Genomic DNA, 14,999 nt, shown 5'->3' with positions numbered 1-14,999 from the left:
AGCCTGCCTGTACAAAGTGTTGGCTTGGCTAAGTGCTCACTATAACGAGATCATCTGTGTAAATAAGATAAGTTTTGTTTTACAAGAGCCTATTTCGATTAGAATGAATCATCCTCGAGACGCATTAAAATCAGCATCAGCACCCTTGGATTGGGGTGCATTGCACTGTGCACCCCATGCTACTCCACACCCCTATACGGTGCTTTGGCACAGGGGTGCTCGTTTGCACCCTCAAAGGGTGCTCGTCCTGGGACAAGTGCTTTACACCCCTAAGGGGTGTAAAAAAGTTGATTGTGCAAGCCTAGTATCGGCCAGCTCCACCAGGCGCTGCTGGCTTCTGAGGAGTTTATCGGCCACGTTGTCCACAGTATATCGCTCTGCCCGGGTACACCGGGGGCGTGAGCGGGGACGGCTGGGCGGCTGGTTCCGAACTAAAAAGAAAGGAAATTGTGAACCAAGCTGGGGAGGGACGATAAGAGAAGGCAGGAACTGCAGCCAATAGCCACGAGTGTGCTTGGACATCTCATGGGCGATCCATGCAAAATGAAGACGGCAAAATGGTCCACTTTGACAGCGCATGTGGAACAGTCACACGCTGAATTTAAAGCAATTTCTGTTTGCAAAAAATGATAATGTAATACCCCCCCCCCCCCTGTCACACTACTACTTTTATGGTATGGAGTGGTCTTGTGGACACATGTGTCGGACACCATGTTCCTCATCTGCATAAAGTCTTGCATTCGTCCTGTTTCAGAATTTTCTGTTTATTTCTTCATATACGCAGGATAAACAGCAACTAAAACGCAAGTAATAATACGTTATGTAAGAGACACGGTGCCACTCGTTCCTGGCACTTCCTGGACGGATTTACCGCTGGCTGCCGCAGCTGGCGATTGTACATCGTGAAAGAGACGTGTGGATCAAGTGAATCTTACTGTCATGAAGCAGTAGTAAACAGTAAGAGAGACGAAAGTCAAGCACAATGTTAGGCATCCCTAGAACCCTACAGAAATCTATAGTCAGACGCAAACTTGTGCGATTAGCGGAAAGTGGCTGCAGCTGTTTTTTGAGGACATGATCCGACTGGCACTTTATAGAGTTATAGGTTTTTCTGTGCACTCTCACACTCTCACAAAGTTCCACTCTTCACCGTGTTATAACATATGTCGTAGTAACATAATAATATGCGCACCAAACATATGTGTCACTGTCGACACACTGCCAATAGATCAATTACAATTTATCTGGTTGCAAAGATAACATTTTGCGGTGAAGTTGAATATAACGCATGTGATGCATGTACAGTCAGCACGGAATGAAACTCGAACAGCGGAACGCGTGGCCATCGACACAGGCTGCTCCGCCTGGAGGACCCCCGAGAACTAATGAGAATGCGCCGGGGTGCGAGGGTGCAGGTCCTACTAAGAAGTGCTCGACCCTCGCGCGGAGCGTCTGGGACTTCCGCGTTTCGCCGGTGGCGCGCTGTAAGCGCCGTCACTCGGGGTGCTTTTTTGTCGCCGCACTGTCGCTCGGTCGACACCGGGAGGCCGCTTAACCTGGCTATATCTCTTTGCGATAGGCCCTGCTCAGACAGGGTGATAATGTATTCCTCATGGAATTGGTACACCTGACATATCGGCGGTTACCAAAGAGAGTGTCAGCGAGCAATTCCTCGCTTTTTATAAGAATCGACTGCTAACCTCGCACGAAAACATTCGCATTGTTCATAAAAACCGAGGCATCCGCGACGGTCTGTTGCAACATTTTTTTTTTTTTTTTTCATAGAGTGTGGTCGTGCCAAAAGACGAATTTCACTTCACGTCTATGACGTTTCACTATTTCTCAGAAACCGCGCGGTGCACGTTGTTCACCGGAGCCCCAGCGTGGTTCCGGTGACACGTCATCAAGCACTACGGGTCTTCTTTGCACGAAATGTTTCAACTTTCATTTCGCCCTTGCGATACACTAAGCGATAATGAATGACAGCGCTGAAGAGATAGCGCTGGGCATCCGATATACAAAGCGAGTAACAGCCCTTTGTGTATCGGATGTGACGGCGCTTACAGCGCGCCACCGGCTAAACGCGGAACTCCCAGACGCGCCGCGCGAGGGTCGAGCTCATCTTAATAGGACCCGCACCCTCGCACCCCGGCGCATTTTTATTAGTTCTCAGGGGCCCTCCAGGTGGAGCAGCCTGTATCAACGGCCACGCGTTCCGGCGTTCGGGTTTCATTTCGTGCTGACTGTACATCTGGAATCCATAACTGAATACAAGCATCCAGATGAACACTCTAATGAAGTCGGTGTATGAGACGAGGACTCATTGTTTATATTAAACTTTAAATGCAGTATCTTTAAGTGCAGTGTTTATGCTTTAATCTTTGCCAACTATGCTCACGCGTTCTACCGAGTAACTTTTAGCAACCTGCTGCTACTGGAACATCTCATGAAGTAATCGATAATCATCAAATAGAAAGCTTATATATATATAACTTTGCCTAAAATGGACCAGCTTGAGAAACTGCAACTCGATATATTTCGGTCTGAAGAAATCGTTATACAAATAAATAATTTGTTTCGGAAAAATTGTCTGAATGTCTGGGTTTATGTAAAAGGGCAAACGAGCTCCTTCCCTGTGGGCCCGGCACCGCCGGCACCCTGCAAACTTCCACGGCGTCGGGGCCGATAATGTTGACTATCCTGTCGGCCTCGCCAGGTACTGCTCCTCCATCCATCCCGCTGAAGGGAAACATCGCTATATGAGTTTTTCTTCTTTTTTTCTCGAAAGTATGAATTGGTTTTAGTTTTACAGCCGTAGCCTACTCATCTCCCTTGACGGTTTATTTGCAGTGCCAACTTCAGACAGCAGCGTAGCAAGGGGGAAGGCGTATGGGTCTTCATCCCCTCCCCCCCCCCCCCCCCCGAAAGCCCAAGCCGACCCTATAATATACACATACATTTGGACCCCTCTCCGCACCCCAATTCATGGACATACCAGCCACCTCAGCCACCTCAGCCACCTCAGCCTCTCTCCTCCCCCCCCCCCCACCCCCCCCCGCCCCCACTCATCCCTAAAACAAACCTGGCTACCCCACTGGCTTTAAACCGTAAAAGGTTATGCCCGCGGTTCTTGAGGGGGTCGTTAGCTTTCCTCTTGGCGGCGCGCACCCTATCTGTCCAATAATTCTGCCCCCTTTTCCTGTTTTTGACGGCAGGTCCGATGGCGTTCAGCTTGGCGACGACGTGAGCACAGAAATTATCTTTGGCTGCCTGTGTCACCATCGGTGTGATTTCAGCGGCTCCCATTAAGATTTCAAGATGTTCCATCATAAAGTTCAATTGAGCCTCGCGCTGTGCTGCTCACACTAGCAAATCCGACGGTGACCTCTTTCTTTTCGGCTCCATTTTTGCTTTCGATCGTAGCAGACGAGGTAACACTACGAGGAACTATGGCATTCATTATTTTAGAGTAGATCACTGCAAACAACAGAAATCTTTAAGTTTTTATTCACTGCAAATCGATTCTATTCACTTTGGAGCTCCAGATAACTTTTATGAACGTGTCCTCTCCTTTACGGGAGGTCTGTCGGTGTTCAGCTCTGCGACGGGCTGCGTCCATATCGCGTATTTATCGGCGTGGCCTCCCCCCTCCTAACATTTAGCATCGCCTCCCACCATACCGGGTGTTCCCCATGTAAAAGTGGCATTTCCGCTCGCTGGGCCGGCTAAACCAGCCATTCTGACGTGTACGGCCTCCTCCGCACTGTCCCTTGAATTGTAGCAGACGACCGTAGCAGACGATAGTAGCAGACGATTGTAGCCTCAAAGGAGACGCCTGGGGTGCCGGCGAACCGTAGTGAAAACATAGGGGCGTTCTGCGCTACACATTTGACTAACTTGCGTGACGCCACAGCCAAAGAGGGAAGGGGGGGATTGTTTGGAAGTGTAAAAAAAAATAGATGAAAACTCGCCCGCCACAGTTCCACTCAGAGGCGGGTTCTTAAAGGCCGCCGTACAGTTCGCGCTTTCCACTTTTTCTGCGTTTCCTCCTCTGCTGCCCTCCTTTCCATCCTTCACCGCGCTCCCCCACCTGTTTACCGCCCTCCCCCGAGGGGACAACACGGAGAATGGATTAGGAGACGCCTCCGTTAATTCGGCCTAACACGCCGAAAAGGGGGCCTGCTGCTTGACCAAAAATTATTTCGCTGCTCGAAAAAAAAGAAAAAGAAAAAAAAAAAAACGCCGCGGGCAGCGATTGAATGCGCTTTGCCGGATGCGCAACGCTCCGTCCGCCTTGAACAAGCTTGTATGCATTGGACTAACATTTATCGAAGCGCGGCAGGTTTAGTGTAGGTCCTATCATATGGTCCTGCAAGACTTCCCTGTCCGCCACAAGCTAGCCAATAATTCAAGAACATAACGACGGCAGCGTATTCAAACAGTGTAAAATAAAATGTATATAATATTTATAAGAACGCCGTTGTCGTCACTGCTTGGCTTTCAAATTTTTAGCGCCGCAAATAATCGTAATCAAACTATTTTTATGATTGAAGACCCCTCGTCGGTGCATCGACCCCAAAATTACGCTTACGTGAAACATGATTCGGCGCGGGAGCGGCTCGAGTCACCGTAAACGTTTTTTTTTTTTTTTTTTTCAATGTGGATTTTGCTTTTTAATTTAGCTGAGGTACCACTGGCAGAACACGAATCACATACTTGGAAGGTATATACCGTCTGAAAACTCATATAGCTGGTTGAGTGAATGCAATACTATCGCATTCGTTGAAGCTTGATTTGTTGATTCAAACTTCAACAAATCACACGCACCCATTCTCCCTAGTCCTGTTTACCCAGTCATAGTCGTTCCCTCACGATGCAATCCAAGTACAAGTAACTGTAGTTTATGCATTGTTGACGTCGCACAGCCGTGATCGCACGGTTTTTAGAAGCGCTATAGAACGAGCACAAGCGTCGAATTCCGGTACACTGATTGATTTCTGTCTCACCGCCGTGAGGCCACACGAGAAAAGCGATTTCGTTCTGTCTGTGAAATTAGGAAAACAGAAATCAAGCTATAATCCCGGTAATAAAACAAAGCGAAATGGATCTCTGCAGCCATTACCCAACCGTTTGCGAGGTGACTAGGCGAAAGCTTATATTACCTCCGTGCCTTTACCCTCTGCACACCGCCAGAGAGAGTCATACAAACTCCTTGGAGCTATTGTCAACACGATTGAGTTTGCAAGCCGGTAGTTTGACTCGGCTGGGATTCGTCCCTTTCATAGTTCTCTATGAAACCAGAAAGGTAGATACCTTTCTACATTGGGTGGGTTTGCCCGGGGCCTCCAGTTATTTACGGCCAAAATCACACTGGAGGCGATTCAGCAATGTTCACTCTGGTCGATACACGTGCACTCTAAAAATGCCAGTCGTCTGCCTTCTCAAAAGATACTTGAAGAGCCAATCATAGAGACCGACGGATAACGAGGCCGAAATTATGCTTATACCTAAAAAAAAAATACAAATTATAACACAAATTTGGCCTCGCCATTCCCAAACTGGTTGCCGGACGAAATTCTCTATGCGTATTGCAAGCCAGGATTGGTAATAGTAACATAAGATACGTACGGCAGAAATCCCTGCCATAAATAAAATGATTTGGCTAACGCCAAAGTAACGCGAAATAGGTGCAAAGAGTTTTGCAAGAGGGAGCGTAAACCGAAAAAAAGGGGGAAAAAAAAAGACAAGAAAAGGAGAAATAAAAAAAAAATCTCTGGTGACGTGGCCAAAAAAAAAAAAAAAATCTGTTCATGTGATTTTTATTGTCACGTGACCGAACAAAAAAAAAATAAACGAAATAAAAAAAAAAACACGAGAAAAAAACCATCCCCTGCCCGGTTTCGAAGCAAGGCCCCCTTGATCGTGAAACTAGCGCGCTATTCGTTGCGCCTAGTTGCGCCAACATAACGTTTTTTTTTCTTTCTTTATTGCAAGTTGCGCCAACATAATTCTGCCTGTAATGCTCACGCATTCTCACATCATAGGCGAAAGCTTAGGTTCCTTCGAAGTTTTTCATGTATGTGTTATTTTTATTTGTGGCAAGAGTTCACGTTCCAGAATGCTTTTAGAGTTTTGGAGCAAAACGAGTTTTCTTCATCCGAGTCACCTTCTAGAGCCAGTAGACCGCAGTGGGTCCTCCGGCTAATCAAGCAGCTATTTTCAAATTCTCTGACGTGCCCGTCCTCGCATCCGAGGTCGCCGTTTGAGAAGCTTATCTTCCACCTGGTAGCCGGAACCACCACGGGCAGCTTTGTTCCGTCCCCACTCCCTCTCGAGAGGATGGCCTCTCCCCGAGGCTAATCCCATTCTCTAGATGCTCTTTCCACCCAACGCTGGCGCTTTCCCTCTCCGTCTCCAGCTTCGGGAGAGAAGGTTCTTCCCTGCAGAACGTCCCGTTTGTACAGCGGCCTTTAAGAACCTCCCTCTCCGTGACGTCTCCTTGCCCATTTGCTTGCCGCCTCCCAACTTAGAGCTCCTGAAAAACAAAACCAATAAACTCTGATAAACCCAGAATTTCTAGCGAAAAATAAACTCCGAAAGACACCTGCCGAATTTCTCAAAAAATAAACTGCGAAAGCACGAAATCCTATTTATGACACAAACATTATGTGTACACGTGGAATGCTTCATCAAATATTGTCACGTATCAACGCGCGTTCCGTGACGCGATGCAGAATGAACATCGCGCATGTATCTGGCACCTAATATTTAAACTAAGATGTTGTTGGTTCTAAAACCTTTACAAGCTATAAACGCATAGCAATAGGTTCGACAAAATGTGGTCTCAGAGACGCGGTGGTAAGGCAAACTCATCATGAACAGAGTCCTAGATTGAGGAAAGACTGTGCGGGCGACACAGTTACATACCTATTTGAGCATGATTGTCATGTCGCTCCTTGTTCTCAGTGTTCAATACGATCGATATAGGACTAGTGGTTTTTCATATAAAAAGCGACGCAATAAAATACAGAAAAATTAGTATCCTTACCTCATTTCGACAAACATTCACGTCAAACCAAGCGTAAATGCGATCAGCACAAGTAGCGTCAGTTGTTTTCATCAGTTATTGTCAGTAGCGTCAGTTGTTGCAGTCATCAGAGCTGTTGCTAGCGCTCTTTAAAAAAAATTATCTTCCACCAATTTACGCGAATTGCACAACAGACGTGATTCTTGCGGATCTGAAAGGACCACGAAAGCTAAAAAAAAAAACACTTTCCAGATTTTTTTTTTTTTTTGTGGTTATGCAAGTTATTGATATGAGTAAGTTGCAGGTGAATATATAATTCAAAAGTGATCAGCCCCCTTCGTCACCTACAGAAAAGCGGTCACTTTGCACTTCACTTTGCACAAAAGCTATTCACTCGGCCTTAAGGTATTCAAAATTTTTAAAACTCCATTTTGACTACCCCGGGTAGTCTTTTTTTTTATTAGAGTATAGTTTCACATAGCGTCACATTCTGTGTTAACACTGCATTTGCCATAATAGTGAGGCAAAGGAGAATTTTTTTTTCGTCTACAGTTTGGAAAAACACTTTCACTCTAACCGAATTTTAGTATGTGTTTCCATCCGTGTTTTGATATCTGCCCTCAAACGACCACCGTGTGAGACAACACTCATACAACTTGGCGTTCTCTACCCTTCGATTCGTTTCAAAGGGACTTTTCTGCGGCTGGCATCAAAGAGATCCCAGATGCCTCGCTTTCTCCGTTTCGCGTATCCTACATAATTGGAATACCGAAAAGCGCGGCCATATCTCGGCGGCCCCGTTTTCCTCCCGTGCTGGAAGAGCAGCCCTCGTCGAAACAAGCACCCCCGGGGCTCCGTCCTTTCCCATTTGGGAAAAGCGCGCCATCGAGAGTTACGAGAGCAAGTAGTGTAGTCCTGTTGATTCCTCGTTGTCATAGCAACCGCACGCCGCCATCCTCCGCTGCGCGTTCCTCCGATCTTCCACCGCTACGAACGGGCGCCGGTAAGGAGTCCGTTCCCCTTCCACTCCGCGTATCCCCGGGTTCGATCGGGAGGGTCACGTGACGAATCCCGCGTGTCCGAGTGGACCGGAAAGTGGTGGTACTCCCTCGCAGTCCACACCACGTAGAAACGGGTAGGCTACGCTACTCGTCCCTTCCTCACTCTACCGCTGCCTTTCCTTGAGCTCCGTTTCACCTTACGACAAACCGCAGCGGAAACTGCGAGCCACTGAAGCCAATCCGTTGCTCTGTAATTGTCACGTGATCTTCGGGTGGGGCCCGCAGCGACGCGCAGCGCGATGCGTCTACAGCGCTGGATTGGGTGAAATGGCTAGTGGCGTCTACTACGGTCCATCAGAGGGGGAGCAAAACGGAGGAGCTTAGTTTCCTTTGTGCCCAATCAGCCCCTCTCCCTGCTCCCGTCAGGGCTGACCTCAAAACCCAGTTACGTATTTTTTTTTGTTTTTTTTTTTGGGAGATGGGAAAGACACAACAAAAAGGGACGGTAGGCGCCAACAGAACAAATTGGTCGGGCGAAAAAGAGGGAGGATGGGGAAAAAGGCGAGAGGACAAGGGCAGGAAGAGACGGCGACGGCGGGAAAATGCAGCCACCAATAAATGGGAATAGCCGAGCTTTAATGAAGTGGACGGGGCGACGCTACAGGGACTGCGCGAATGTAATGAAGAGCCGCCGCGCTGGCTACCGGTGCGGCGGGACAGAGTGGGGCTTGTGCGTCGTCGCGGCTGTTCGGACACGCGTAACGTTTTTTTAATAATTTCGTTGTAAAACTTCCGATTATGGTGGAAATGCGGAGAAAAGTAGGTTACTTCGCGATCGCTGAATTATAAATGGGATGGCATAGCATAGGCATCCGCGAGCTTAAAACCGTCTGAGGCGTGAAGGCGAGCGCTCGTGTCGGGATTACGAAATGTAACATTTTAATGAATAGTAAATTTCTCTTTTGTGAGGATGCTCAGGGACAACAGCCAGTTCACGTTCATCCTGATTATCATCGGGACCTTCCTCAAATATTTATATCCTTTTCTCTCTCACCCTCTCGAGCGTTCGCGTCTGCACTTGGATTTTCCCTGGAGCAGTCGCTGAAGATATCCGTTCTTGGACTTGACAGTACTGTGCTCACAACGTAGGGACAAGATAAGAACAGTGCTTGATACGACGAATATATTCTCGAGGCACAGAAAGTCACCCATAATTTTAACGGAAGACGAACGGACGTCAAAAATGAGACAGACGGTAGAACGCTTCTACTTTTCCTTCATCAAACTTATTTATTTATTTAGCAATCTTAGATATTCATAGTTAATTTCGCACTTCACTGAACTTGGCGAGTGATGTCTCGGCCGCCAAATGGGGAGCAGCGATAAACAATAAACCTAACGATAAATTTAGTAGCACATAGACCCGCTTTATTTGGGAACCCCATGACAATGTTTCCTGACCTCCTTTAGCGACATAACGCCCATCCCGTGGATATCAGTTTTGCAACAAATCTTTTGATAATAACGTAATAATGCATGAAACAATATATACTTGGCTTAAAATTTTATTTTAAGGTGTTGAACACTAGGTGAAAAATGGGAGGATTTGCATATCAGGCATCGAATACATAAGATATCTCATTTACGGCATATTTCCGGTCTATTTTGGGTCGCCGCTCACGTTAATAATGAATCAACCATGTAATAGACATGGCCTCCACTTAACATTACACACTCTAATCGTCCGATGTCAAGGCGGCCACTTTTACGAACCAGCACATTACTAAACCAGGTATTTCAAAATGGCGGTGCAACGATATTAAATTGGAATATTTTTAACTTTACAGGACCTTACTACCATCAGCGCAACTCGAGGATGCTCGCACGCAACGCCACCGGATAAGAAACGCCTCTGTTGCGGTGTAATTTCAAGTACAAAACTTGATGACGAAGATGAGGGGTCGCAGGACAGTCGAGTTACGATATTTGAATGTGGCTCATGGACTGGACCCGAGCATTGCGTGGGCACTCGATGTTGGCTAGTGATAATCGATAGCTCAAAAAGCATTCGGGTATACCCAAATGCTTCCCGAACTGTCGAGAATAGCCGAACCATAACAATGTCTGGAACTCAGGGCGTGTCGTGTGCCTTGCCAATCCCGGCGCATGACGATGATCAACGTTGGAGGCATATAATCGGCTCCAGATAACATGGCCGCTTGTTCTGGCTGCGAGTTAAGGGGGTGAACGCTGCTAGTTTTTCTTCATTTTTTCTGCGATTTGGATTGCGTGTGGTGAAAAGCTAACGGGTGTTTCACAGGTCATTCACGTCAGGGATCCGTTCTAGGCGGTATTTGCTCAAAGTACGAAAATCTTTGCATCACCCCTTTAAGAATACGTGGACAGCAATTGACAGTCCGGCTAAACTTTATTTCCTAATGTTAGGAGTTCGAAGCGTAATATTTCTACAAGCGTAATTGAAACCATGAAGTTATTTGAATGTACGCTGAAGGTATATCTGGCACGAGTGTGCTGTTGCAGAATGAAGCCCGGTGCAACAAGGCTTAAGCAAAAAGCGGGCGCATTATCTCTTCGGGCTTACTTATAGGAGATTAATTAGGAATACTTCTAACGTAATAAATAGCTTTAAAAGTTCTTGAATCATGTTGACAAAAAATATTGGTCCGATACAGTGTGTTTACTTTATAATCATGGCAATTAACCGGCTCCTAAAATAGCTCCATATATTATTTGATGTACACTGTCCGGCACTGTTAACTTGAACACGGCGTCGGTGCCTTCATGCAGAAGGTATTTGCGTGCCAAACTGAACCAGTGACGCCTGGAAAATCAAGAAAGACTGTGAAAGCTACACGAAAACACTGAATCAGAAACTTACTGCGCCTATATACGATCAAATTTAAGTGAAGGGCAAACTATTATAGGTCTGAATAGCAATTATTAACATTGGCTTTATTGTTTCTGCTCTTGCATATGTGCGAAGAAATTTGTTCAAACGTTCAAAACATCATTCACATAATCGAAATCATTGTAAAAAGAAAAAAAAAAGCCAGAAACAATGTGCCTGATAAAAGCTGCCCGTCATATGAAATAGTAAAAATGTGATACATTTCATAATGTAGGTTATTCTTTATATTTTGCGTGTTTTTATCAACCCGTAAAGTTGCATGGCGATTCTTTCTTACATTTCCAAGGCTGGCGTATGGGCAATACATTAGCGTTATCAGCATGCCGGAGCAACTTGAACACACTCTTCATTCCTTGCGATTGCTAGGTTACTTATGTTTGTCGCAAGTCGTTTTACACCTAAAGCGGAACATACGTTTAGGTCTGAGGTATAGCAAAAATAAACATCGTTCACTTAAAAAAAAAAAAAACTACTGCCACTAGATTATTTACACTTTCGCAAAGTTCATAAATGTTAATTTTATTCGCTACAATTAAAATATTGAGTTTTATAATGTTTATGCTCAGGCGAACAGACAAAATGAACGCGCTTTTTCCCACGAACACCGCAGAAGTAGACTGGTTGCCGTCTCATTCAATTTTCATCCCGAAAGCCGCATACACATTAGTGCGAGATAAACCTCTAGCGTGCATTCTAAGAACTCTCTACTCGCTATCACGAAAGAGTATTAGATGCATTCCCAGAACCGAGAATTATTACCAAAGTCCTTCTAAATCTCTGGGGCATGCGCATTAAAAAATCAGTAAATGGGAATCATTAATTACACAACGTGTAATTTAAATGGTTAATAGTGTTGGTTTCTCATTTACGATAACGAAATAGGGACATGGAAGACAAACTGACAACATACGTACGCTGTTTATTCCAAATCTAACTTCACTCAAACATATCGAATCAAACCACCACCTCCGTGAAATAAGGACGTAGCGCTCCGAGTGGTTACGTCACAATGTCAACATGCCCTGCTCGAAGGACGTGTGCTCGGTGTGCTCGGAAGCGTTCATCGGCCCGATGCAATTCCTGCGATGTTCGGGGCCTTGCGGTACCCGCTTTCACTGTAAGTGCATCGACGTTTTGGGAGATGACTATGGTTACTTAATGCAGACTGGTATAAGCACTTACAAGTGTAAATACTGCACGAGGCGCAATGGCTTCGATGAAGTTAGTGCTATCACGGAGCAACACTCTCCTGATGATTGCAACGTGGCGTCGGTGAGCACCGTTGCGGGAACTGCAGCGCGTGTGGCTGTGTGAAAGACTTGTTGGCGCAACTACATGACAAGGTTGATTCCCTCGTCCATGAAGTTGTTTCGGTGAAGGCGGAAAACGCGTCCCTGCTTCTGCATCTCTCAAAGAACAAGGAAATGCCACGTCGTTTTACTGCCCAAAACGTTGAGCCAGGCCCGACTACAATGCCGTCTGCGCAACCCGGTCCTGAGTCCGCAAGCTTCGCGGAGAATCTTGGGAAAGATTCACCAGGCTGGTCCGTTGCATCAACCACTCTGGAGGCGTCCGGAAGCAGTTTTACTTCCGCCCATCTGCGTACTACATCTACATCTCCTGTGGCTGTTGTGTCCTCCGTACTGCCATCCGCGTTTACAAGTGCCGAAGGCGTCTACAGGTGCCGATGGCTTCGCGCTCATCCAGCGGAAAAAGGGAGTCAAGCCATCATCGGATTCCTGCGCAGGCAGTAAGCTATCGTCAGCGCCTAGGACACGAAGGCTCAAGGCGCTTTTTGTTTCGCGTCTCAATCCTGACACTACGCGTTTTGTGATGTTGGGGGACACAATTTATGGGTATTGGTTTAACAGACGAAGAAGAAAACAAAGATGAGATACGAAATACAGTTGTCAGTTCAGCGCGGTGTGTATGCTGTGTGTTTGTCCTAAGAACCAGTGCGTGTGTGTGTATGTTATAATTGTGCGCTATGAAGTCAGTAATATATTCAACCAACTCGTCCAAGCTGCACTTTTGGCTCTTTTTCTTTAACTCCGCTCTCTGAGCGCGGTTAACAGCAGGAGCGTGACCACGGGGCTAACTATTGACGAATGGTTTAGTAGAGGTTCCCAATTCCGCAATGCCTGCTTGCTGACCTAGTTTCGTGTGTGCTGCAGCTTGTGGGGCTAGAGTGAATTTCGGTGCTAAATGGTATGTCGTCCGCGACAACATATTCGAAGTGTGCCAAAGCATTCAGTGTTCGAAAAGGCTTCCGCGCATATTGGCAAAAAGCGATTTCTTCACAAAAGACGAAGGTCTTGTGACGGTTTTAATGTTCGGTTTGGCAAACGACAGCTTGTGCCACATCGTGTTGTAAATTCTCGGAGCCCTTCGTTCTCCTCTTTGTGTTGTTGTTCTGCCGTGAGCGCGTCGACATATATCTCCGATTACTTATTTTAATTCCGCTATTTCCATCGTAAGTGCACTACAAGCTACTTCTTGGTAGCGATAGACCGTTCTTCTACGGGTGCTCTTGCAGATAACCTCTATAATTAAGCAGTGTCAACCCTTCGCGTAACCGGGAGAATAATCTCCCCCCGAATTCTACCGAGAGTCGCCTGCCATTAACTCTTGGAAATCGTGCGGCGTCTGCCGTTATAATAGTGACTTTTTTTATCATCCCAGCATTTCATTGACACACGTGTCTTCTACACTAACATATCATTGACTTTCGTTACGCTATTGTCACGCTGTAGGGACATTTTGTCGCGCGTGTATCGCTGGGGCGCGTATTCATCGACCCGACCCACCCGTACACGCCATTTCCGGCGACAGTCTGGGGTGACTTATTTCAGAAAAAAAAAAAAAAAGAAAAGGAAAACTAATCTGGGCTGTCTATAAAATAATCTACCGCCAAAATAGCGTGTCAATAAAACGATCTGTCGATGAAACGCCGTTGGATGAACTAATTTCCCCCACCAATGAGGGCATCTGCGGGTAGTATTTCGGGGAAATTATTCTCTCGGCTGCCAGGATAATAGACACTAGCCTAAAATTATACCGGTTTTTTGTTTGCTTTACGATCTTCTCCTTTGTATAAAAGCTTAATAGTAACTCTTTACATTTTCCGATCGCTTGCACGTTTGTATTTGTCTACGGAACAGGCGGTATGTAAGGAACTTCTGGGAGGTTTGAAAACAATATTGTTTGTCGGTTCCCCTGACGTTTTGGAAACACATGTGAGGAACAAGTGCGCTGATGCAAAAATGAAACTGATGCATATTAGATGTGAATCAGTTTATTTGGCTGACCTGTTTATCAGGTACAAACGTCTCCTGGGCTAACGAATGATTTGTCTCGGGAATATCCGAAAGCAGCGGTCAAATGAGTGGCCAGGTACCAGGTCGAACGGGCGACCGTATCAAGCGGGCGCACGTAACAAAAGAACGCCCATATCAAACGGAGCCGTTTCAAACGGGTATCGTTTCAAAGTGGTACCCGTATCCCATAATTACGTTTGATCCAAACGGGGGGACCAGTTTGCCACCCGTTGGCATTTCAAATACTTTTTTTATTATTATTTTTTAGTAAGCTTAGTGACACTGAAAGCGTACAAAACTTTTTTTTAATTGTTTGGGTACGATACATATGTTACAAAAGAAACATTCTCCTAAACAGAAAAAAAAAACGTTTTAAGCACACTTTTCGTCGCGGAACTAACTTTGTGTTAAGATCCGTTTCGAGCCATGCTTTCGTCCCGAGACGTTGGCTCCGGAATAGGAAAATGCTTCGGAATTACTAATATGAGTATTGAAGAGTAAATATTCCGCAAAAAACATATTAGCGGAAAGCTTATTTTGTAATATACGTGTCCTTATCGGCAACTTATAAATAATTTCTTTTTGGTTAGTGTCTTTAAGATCAGAAATGATTCAGGTAATTACAATACAAAAAGAGATGGTTTCTGGAAAGAATCGGAACGGGCATTCCTTATGTGTTCCTCAATCGTTAAGGCTGGAAAGACAACTTTCGAAATGTGATACGT

The sequence above is a fragment of the Ixodes scapularis genome, unplaced genomic scaffold (assembly GCF_016920785.2).
Source record: "Ixodes scapularis isolate PalLabHiFi unplaced genomic scaffold, ASM1692078v2 PGA_scaffold3__209_contigs__length_174095766, whole genome shotgun sequence".
NCBI classification, from domain to species: Eukaryota; Metazoa; Arthropoda; class Arachnida; order Ixodida; family Ixodidae; genus Ixodes; species Ixodes scapularis.
This window is presented reverse-complemented; position numbering follows the sequence as displayed.